This window comes from Neolamprologus multifasciatus, chromosome 6 (genome assembly GCF_963576455.1).
Source record: "Neolamprologus multifasciatus chromosome 6, fNeoMul1.2, whole genome shotgun sequence".
Classification (NCBI taxonomy): Eukaryota; Metazoa; Chordata; class Actinopteri; order Cichliformes; family Cichlidae; genus Neolamprologus; species Neolamprologus multifasciatus.
In genome coordinates, this window is record NC_140444.1 from 24,595,628 (window position 1) to 24,605,427 (window position 9,800).

Sequence of the window (9,800 nt, forward strand, 5' to 3'; positions counted from 1 at the left end):
TCCTAGATAAACAGTCAGCAACCACATTTGACTTCCCAGGCCTATACTGGACCATAAAGTCATAAGGCTGCAGAGACGGGTACCATCCTGCAATGCTGGCATTCGCATCCCTCATGCGGTTCAACCACTGGAGGGCACGATGATCAGTCTCTAGAGTGAAGTGAAGTCCCAGAAGATAATACCTCAAGGCCTCAATAGCCCATTTCATGGCCAAGCACTCTTTCTCCACCATCGAATACCTAGTCTCCCTGTCGAGTAGTTTCCGACTCAGAAACACCACAGGTCTTCTTTCACCATCCACCTCTTGCTGAAGGACAGCACCAAGGCCAACTCCTGAAGCATCAGTTTGCAAGATGAATGGCTTGTTGAAGTCTGGACTGTGTAGAACTGGATGTGTGCAAACTGCTCCCTTGAGGTCTCTGAATGCTTGCTCATCCTCTTCTGTCCAACGCACTTTGTTGGGGGCTGAGCCTTTTGTGAGGTCATTCAGTACAGTGGATCGCTCTGCAAAAGAAGGTATGAATTTCCTGTACCAGCCTACTAGACCCAGAAAACCTCTCACCTTCCTTTTTGTTGTCAGAACTGGGAAGGACTGAATTGCTTTAATCTTTCCAACCTGCGGCTTTATCTTCCCAGAGCCAACCACAAAGCCCAAGTACTCCACTTCTCGCTTGGCTATGGAGCACTTCTTGGGGTTAATAGTCAGTCCAGCCATTCTGATGGAGTGTAGCACCTTCTGTAGGTGAGTGACATGCTCTTCCCAGGACTGGCTGTACACCGCCACGTCATCCAGATATGCTGCAGAGAATGCTGACACATCTCTCAGTACATGGTCCATCAATCGTTGGAATGTCGCTGGTGCACCTTGAAGCCCAAATGGCATGACTTTAAATTGGTACATACCAAAAGGAGTTTTGAAGGCTGTCAGCTCTTTCGCTTCTGGTGCCAAAGCCACTTGCCAGTATCCTTTACTGAGATCGAGTGTTGTAATGTACCTTGCTGATCCAACTCTCTCCAGCAGCTCATCCACCCTGGGTATTGGGTAGGGATCAAACTTGGATACTGCATTCAAATATCTGAAATCAATACAGAATCTCAGAGTGTCATCTTTCTTTGGTACCAAAACAATCGGGCTGCACCACTCACTACTTGACACCTCAATGATTCCCAGGTCTAACATCAGTTTTATTTCTTTCTGCAGCACTGGCACCAACCGTTCTGGAATTCTGTAGCTCTTTTGTCGAACGGGTGCATCCTCCTTCACCCGTATCTTGTGCTGAACCAGTGATGTGAAGCCTGGTGTTTCTCGAAAGAGCTGTGGGTCCACGAGTGGTTTTATATCAGCCTGCTCAGTAGGAGACAAATGAGAAAGGTCAACTGAAGCACAAACTTGAATGTTAGTTGGAAAGAACTTCTCAGTCACCTCCTCATCCTGAACTGAACGCACCAGTAACTGATAGACCGGCTCTTGTCGGCTGTGGAATTCCTTCGACAAGTTCATGTGAAATGTCTGATATTTTTTAACTCTTTCTGGCATATTCAGCTCATAAGTGACTTTACTCACTTGTCTGACGATCTCGTATGGTCCATGCCATTTTGTCAGCAGCTTGTTATCGCTGGTGGGAAGCAATAACAGTACTTTCTGACCTGGAAGGAAGACCCTATCCCTGGCCTTCTGATCATACCAAGTCTTTTGATGTTTTTGTGCAGCTTTCATGTTGTCTTGCATCAATGATGCCATTTTCTCCAATCTCTCTCTCATGTTAATTACGTAGGCTGCGATGTTTTCATCCTCTGCTTTGGGGTCCTCCCAGCAGTCCTTAAGCAGATCCAGGGGGCCTCTCACTTGGCGACCGTACAAAAGTTCGAAAGGCGAGAAGCCAGTAGAAACCTGCGGGACCTCCCGGTAGGCGAACAGAAGGTATGGCAGCCATTGATCCCAGTCAACACCTGTGTCAGAGACAAACTTGCGCAGCATACTTTTGAGAGTCTGGTTGTATCTCTCCACTAGCCCGTCCGTTTGGGGGTGATACGGGGTGGTCTTAAGTCCCTTTATCCCTAACAGCTTATAAACCTGCTGCAACAACTTGGATAGAAAGTTTGTTCCACAATCCGTCAGAATTTCTCTTGGTATGCCTAGCCTAAAGAAAAGCTGCAGAAGACAATTAGCAATGTGACGAGCTTTAATTGATCTGAGTGGGAAGGCCTCAGGAAACCGTGTTGCATAGTCACATATGACTAATATGTAGCGATGACCCGTGGAACTCCTCTCTAAAGGGCCCACGATATCCATGCCTAGCCTCTCAAACGGTGTTTCAATAATTGGCAGTGGTTGCAACTGGGCTCGCGCTACTCCTTTGCCTGAGGTCAACTGACATTTTTCACAGGAACAGCAAAACTCAGAAACCTGGACATACATCCCTGGCCAAACAAAATGGCTGCTGATCCTATTCAGTGTTTTATGAAAAGCTATATGATCTGCCCATGGAATTGAATGACCCAAATCCATAACTTTGTTCCTGAACTGTTGTGGGAGTGCCACAGCTTCGCACTTCCCCTTTCTCTGGTACAAGATGCCTCCTTTAATTAGGTAAACAGTGTCTGCAAGGCAGCTTACCTGATCTTGACTAGCACCCTCTACCTCTGTTACCTTCTCAAACCAGGGTTTTAGAGTAGGGTCGCTTCTTTGGATTGCACCTAAATCTGAGGGAACATCAAACTCAAGTTGGTTATTTGGCTTGGGAAACAATGCTGTACCTTTTTCCCCTGAGCCTTTGAACTTTTCTCTTCTTTTCTGAGCCCTAGACTTCCTAATCTTCCCTGGCTCTGTTTCAAGAGACTCCTCAAAAAAGGGTAGCTCTTGCATCATTTCCTTTGAACTTTGTGCTCTTGTGACTACATGACAGGGTTTAAATGGCTCAACTGTCATATCTAGAGGAAGTGAGCTTCCAGATTCATCACCTAAGCCTTGAATGTCTTTCTCAGCACTCACTTGAGGGTCATAATCTGACTGATGTATTAGTTCAAAAAGAGTGGGGATGTCATTACCAAGTATCACTGAATATGGCAAACTGGGGACCACAGCTACCACTAACAAGTAGGTTTGACCTCCCACTGTCAGGTAAACCTCAGCAGTGGGGTACCTGTGTTCGTCTCCATGCACACAACTTATTGTAGCCCCAACCCCACTTAGCTTTTTTCCTGAAATTATGCTAGAGTGTACAAGAGTCTGGAAGCACCCAGAGTCAAGCAAAGCTTCCTCTTTACGCCCATTAATTAAAACAGGGACAGTACAAGCTTTCTTTCCTACAGACTCTGTGGCTGATCTTGGAACTGCACACAAAAGAGATGGTTTTGACTTAAGGGCAGGGCAAAATTGTTGTGTATGGCCAAAGTTATGACAGTGATAACATTTAATATCCTGAACTGAAGACTTAAAGGATTTCTTCACATTGTGAAGTCTATGAGAAGGGAGCTGCCTAGAACTAGAAAGATTTCTAGCCTGAACTTGACCAGAACCCTGTTCACCCCCAATGGACTTACTTGGTTGGGCGTAGTGGGTCTCCCGGCTGAAGTAGGTGCTCTTGCTTCCTTTTCTGGCTGAAGTGAAAACCTCTGCGAGGCTAGCTGCTTCCTTTGCCGTCTTCGGGTCATGCTCACGTATCCAGATCTCCAGCTCTGGATTAACCATTCTCAAAAACTGCTCCAGAATTATCTGCTCAGATATTTCTTCTACAGTTGATTTTTCAGGTTTAATCCATCTTGAAAACAGGTCTTTCAATCTTACATAAAGTTCACGTGGCGTCTCACCTGGTTCAACTTTCAGAGATCTGAAGCGGCGTCTGTAGGTGTCAGCAGTGATCTCATATTTTGCCAGAATTGCCTCTTTCACCTTATCATAATTCTCAGAGTCTGTTAAATCCATAAGAATGTAGGCTGTGCAGGCTTTACCTGTCAACAGGGGAACCAGACGAATAGCCCACTCATCTCTGGACCATCGACACACATTTGCCATTCTTTCAAACGTTGTCAGAAAATGTTCAATGTCATCTTCTGTTGCCAGAGGAAAAAAAGTTTTGGTTCAATTAAAGACCTGGACCCACTGGCCACTGGAATGTCTTCACCATTGAATCCAAGTTCTTGTTCTTCAGATGTTGTAGGGGGCGCTGGCGCCTCTGGTGGATCAGGCTTATCAATTACAGCGTTAACTTGTAGCTGGATTTGCTGAAATTAATGCTGCATGCCTTTCCACCTTTGCTCCTGACGTGACAAATCCTTCTCCCACTTTTGGTCTCTGGCTGCTTGAGACCGCATAAGAGATTTCACCAACCCTGTCAACTCCTCCAATTTGTCCTCAGGGCTTGTTGCTGCCATGGCCTCTAGCTCAGATGAAGCTCCAACTCCTTCATCAGGCTGCTCCTCTTGGCCTGGCTTTCTTCCACCTCTTGTTATCATCTTCTCACTGTGGCATGAGTGACACACTTCTGACACCACTTGTAACAGGGCGGCCCTTAGCGGCTGGAAACACAGTGAGATGGACCAAGGCAAGTGTAGTGGAACAAAGTATTTATTTTCTATACAGCTCTCCTTACGACAATTAATTTGTTGAGCTTCTTCACAGCACAAAAATCCACACTCTAATGACAACTGGCAGCCTTAAATATCTTCAGCTGTCACAGACTTAACCATTATTCCACTCTCAGGTAAGTTATTAAATCCCAACCTTCCACCACAGTATACAATATATCAATAAGAATAAATAAATAAATAAATACAGTTTCACATTTACATATTAATAAATATTTCACACTTTAATGTTACACCAAACCCAATATTATAAAAACCCAGAAACCCAAGCACAAAAGATTCACCACACTCTCTTTACCAATGGTCTCTCCCGGAACCTTTAAATGGTGTCTGGACCCCCGGGGAAACATTTGCCCAAACACCTTGAAGAGGACACAGGCAAGAAAGGTGAGTAATCATTATCTTACACTTATTTGCACCACTTTTATCCCTAGATTTCACACACACACTTGCATTAGTTTTCCTTACTGGTAAACCTTAATCACAATTTCAATCACCATTCTTTTCTCCTGACAGACAACCACCACATTCCTTGATGAGGAGCAGCTGTGCAGGATCTGAAATAAGGCTACCAACTGATTTTAAAATTCCCAATAAATAGTCAATAAATATTTAAACTTCTTGTGTGCAAATGTTTTACTGTGCAAATCCATGCTTAAAGTGCACTGCTAAATAAAGTGCTTGATAAGGTGCTTTTAATAAAGTGAAAGGTGTGCTCTAAAGTGCTATACAGATAATATAATATAAATCAATGTAGTAAGGGAGTCCTCTTCCTTACAATATTATTATTATATTATATATTATATATATATATATTATGATATTAGCAATTTACATTACAATTCAGTATGTTTTAATGTATCTTGAAGGGTGAGGCAGAAGGAGAGGCTGAGGGTGAAAAAAGTCAACAGGCAAGTTCAAGTCAGAGAGAGCAAGGAGAGACAGAGGAGCTGCAGCAAATGGATCGAGAAGCAGAGGAAGATCAAGTTATTACACAGAGAGGAGAGCAAACAGGCCAAGAGAGGGAAAATGATGAAGCAGCTGCAGCAACTCATTCTACTACAGGGTTTGATTTAGGTGACAAAGACACAGGGCCCAGACAGGTAAAGCTGAAGAGCTATCCACATGATACTTTTGGTACACAGAAGCGAGCATTTAACCACAGCTGGTTTGAAAAGCACAACTGGTTAGAATATTCAGTCAACCAGAATGCAGCTTTCTGCTTCCCATGTAGAGTGTTTGGCAAAAACATCAAACATGATAGTTTGGTCAGTAGCGGTTGCAAGAACTGGAAGAAAGCTTTAGTCATCTTTGGCAAGCATGAGATGGCTCAAACACATAAGGACAGTGTTGTTACATGGAAAAACTACCAGGGAACTAGCAAACAGGGAAACGTTGCACAGATGATAGCAACTGCAAATGTGAGTGAGATAGTCGAAAGAAGAGAGTATCTCAGACGAATTGTTGCAGTCACCTCTATGTTAGGGAGACAGGGACTCCCTTTTCGTGGCCATGATGAAGGTGAAGACAGCCCAAACAGAGGGAATTTTCTTGCGTGCATGGAGCTTTTGAAGGAGTTTGATCCTTTTCTTCAAAAACATAATCCCCCATCAAATGCACAGTATATCTCGCCAACATCCCAGAATGACATGATTGACTATTGTGCCCAGGAAGTTACTAGTGTCATTGTATCTGAAATGACAAAGTCTAAAGTCTATGCCATCATGGCAGATGAGGCAAGGGATGAAAAGGCAGAGCAGTTAGCTGTTTGTGTCAGGTACGTGTCAGAGGGGGCAGTGAAGGAGCGTTTCCTTGCACTAGCAGAGATAAAATCATTTGATGCCCAGTCCATTGCAAATGAGATTCAGCAGCAGATCCAAAACTATGGTCTTGCAGAGCTTAAATGTGTAGCACAAACATATGATGGTGCAGCCGTTATGAGTGGCTCCACTGGAGTTGTACAAGCACATTTTAGAAGGCTCCATCCTGAGGCTATCTATGTGCATTGTTATGCTCATCAACTTAACCTGGTTTTGTGCAATACTTGCAAGGCTGTCCCAGAGGCTGTGGAGCTTTTCAGCTTGTTGGAGTGTGTGTATTCTTTCTTCAGCACTTCCCTAGTCAATCATCATAAGTTCATGGAGACTCAGGCAAAGCTTGGATTGACAAAAACTGAGCTTGTGCAACTTTCAAACACTCGCTGGGCATGTCAGTTGCGATCAATCAGTACAGTTCTTGAGACATTGCCTGCCATTTGGAGTACCTATCTGCAATTGAATCCCCCATAGCTGTTGGTCTCAGAGCAAAGCTCTACAAGTTCTCAGCAGTCTATGCACTACTGATGTTTCAGTCGATTCTGTCTGTAACCGAAGGACTCCACAAATTCTTGCAGAAAGAGACTTTAGACCTGGCAGAAGCTTTTATCTGCAAACAAGCTGTGTGTGACACACTTAAGGGCAAACACTCAGATGCATTTGCTACAGAGTTGTATGAGAAAACCAAGGCCCTGTGTAACACCCACAGTATCCCTGAACCAGGTGCCAAGACAAGGCACAAGCAGAGGAAAATGGAGGATTTTGTCCTGGAGGCAACTGTGGGTTCACGCACTGAATTGAACAACTCAGACACATTGAAAAGAGAGTTACTTTTCCCTTGTGTGGATCGGATGGTTGGTGAGCTTGATCAAAGATTTTGCAGTGTAGATGCAGGGCTGCTAAAAGGCATCCAGGCATGCAGTCCTAAATCTGAGAACTTCTTGAGTGAACCACACTTGAATGAACTTGCAAAGCACTACAGAGTTGACCTGAAAAAAGAGGAGGTTCTGGTGGCCAGAAACTTTCTTACCTGGAAAACAGAGGCTGGATGTCCACCCAAAATATGTTGTCTGTGTACAACCTCCTTGATTCAGACATGTTTCCCTCTCTGAAGGCAACCATCCAAGTTGCCCTAACAGTGCCTGTCAGCAGCTGCTCGTGCGAAAGGTCCTTTAGTGCACTGCGTCGGCTGCACTCCTGGCTGCGTCAAACAATGGGTCAGAAAAGACTTCACAGTCTTGCAGTCATGTCTATTGAAAAAGACACGCTTCAGCATCTGAGTCACAACAGAGTGATTGACCGATTTGCCACTCTTAAAAACAGACGTCATTCTTTGATGCTTCCACCCACCAAGTAACTGGTGATTGCAGCCATAAAAATTATGTACTTTTTTATTTTCATTTTTTTTCTTGTTATTGATGCAGCAAACACATTTCTTCTGTTTTCTTGTTGTACTGTATTATAAAACAGACTGAAATAAAACAATAGATCTATTGGTGGCCTAGGATGTTTAATCTGTCCAAAAAAGTATAGGAAAACAATTTCTCAGTCTTGTTTTCTGTTTGTGAAATTTTGTGCTCATTCACTACGTTCGTTCATATCGTGTGCATCTCTTGGGGGCTAAGCCCCCCCTGTCCTTAAAACCTAGTGGATGGATGGATGGATGGTGAAATGTATGATAAGAGATACGAAAGAGCAGAAAGGGCTGATCAGGACAAAGAAACATTAATAACTTTATACAAGCTCACAGCTCACTGGAATGTTATGAATCTCAAAGAGGAATTTAAAGGATTATGAATTTTAAAATGTGGAAACTACTGCCCTGGAGGCGTACAGATTTAAACAAGGATGTCTCGATTACTCTTCTTGGGCTTGAAACTATAACAAGTATTTTCCCATGTTTTAAAATACTTTCACAGCGAATTCTTGTAATCACTGGCAGATTAAAATGTAGTTTTAATTGTGGAAGTTGTGGAAGCACTTACACAGTGCCATCCTTCTCACAGAGACAGCAATCCATACGCATTCGTATGGCTCCCTTTAGGTGATATTATTGACTTGATTCGTCTTTTAGGAGTTGTTGTACTTGCTGACATCATTGGATCTTTGCTTTAGTTTTGTGACACCCCTTCTGCATCTCGTCCTCGTGGATAACAGCACTGACAGAGAGCGCCAATATTTAGTAGCCTACCACTTTCAAAAGCACTTTATCGAATCTGAAGGGCTTTTGAAAGATTTTGTGCAAAGTCTGTCTGGGTTGTTAAAATGAAATTGTAGCATTATAGACTACTCTCTTATTCACCCTGATCTATCACACTGTCAATACAGTCTTTGGTAGTGTTGGTGGGGGGGATTCCTTATTTAAATACAGCCTGGGTCTGAGGCAGGGCTTGGACTGCAGTAATTGTATGTGATAGACGTTCTGCCTTTAAAAGCCCCGAGGGACTGATTAGGTGAGAAAGCAGACTGTGACTTAATTACAGCTGAGAGCACCGTTGGTAAGCATCTCAGAATAGGCTGCATACATTGTCGATAAAGCAGATTAATGGGTAAGGGTGAGGGCTTTTGTGCAGCCCCTTTCGATAAAGTGACACAGTGGTGGGTCTTTATGTGCCGTGTGTTTTCACCATTTAAAAAAATTGAACGGACAATGGAATAATGGAGGCTTGTTGACCATTATCAGCAGCATAATATGACTATTTTCTATAAACAGCCCTATGATAGATTACTACACAGTGTAGCACACATTTTGTGAATTTGGCATCATCTTGTGGCTAATATTGGAAAATGCAATATCTGATTATCTTATTTGCAGATAAAAGCTTCCAGCTACTATAGTTACTATATTTTCTTGTCTGAGTTATTTCAGTTAGATTTTTTTTTACTTGTTTTTATTTCAAAGTTATGTTTTCAGTTTAGTTTCCTTTAGTTTCAAGTGAAGGTTTTTGTGGGTTTTTTTTTTTTAGATTATCTTTACTTTCATATTTTTATTAGAATGAAATTTCATCAAATTGAGAAAATTTCAAACTAAAGATCTTTTCTATATATTTGATCTCATTTTATTATTAAGTCCAGTAAGTTTTTATTGCACTTAACTGAAATTTCGTGTCTGGTTCAAATTTTAGACAATTGCTGTGAAGTTGTCTGTGCAGTCATGACCACTGCGGGCAGTAGATGGCGCTGCAGCAGCACTAGAAACTATCATGCTGTGTTCAAAGACATCATGATATTAATGCCTAGTGATAAATTCAACCCAAGTTTTGAGGTGTGTCGTGGACTGTTAATTGTTTTAACTTCTTAGTTGAACATTTAGAAACAATGTTTAAGTCTTGGTTAGAAAGAAGAGCCTGTCTTGTGTCACCTGGGAGACTTGTGTAGCTGTGTGCGTGGCATAGACGG

At 42.8% G+C, this 9,800-nt stretch overlaps 1 long non-coding RNA gene and 1 pseudogene across 1 annotated transcript; both read left to right on the forward strand.

The window, feature by feature from the left end:
• The first annotated feature begins 4,621 nt into the window (after positions 1–4,621).
• LOC146517080 (uncharacterized) lies at positions 4,622–5,204 on the forward strand. The gene is made up of 2 exons (XR_014874734.1): positions 4,622–4,974; positions 5,104–5,204. It is a non-coding gene; the product is annotated as an uncharacterized LOC146517080 (long non-coding RNA).
• Positions 5,205–5,445: 241 nt separating this feature from the next.
• Positions 5,446–9,345, forward strand: LOC146517081 (zinc finger MYM-type protein 1-like; annotated as a pseudogene).
• The last annotated feature ends 455 nt before the right edge of the window (positions 9,346–9,800 follow it).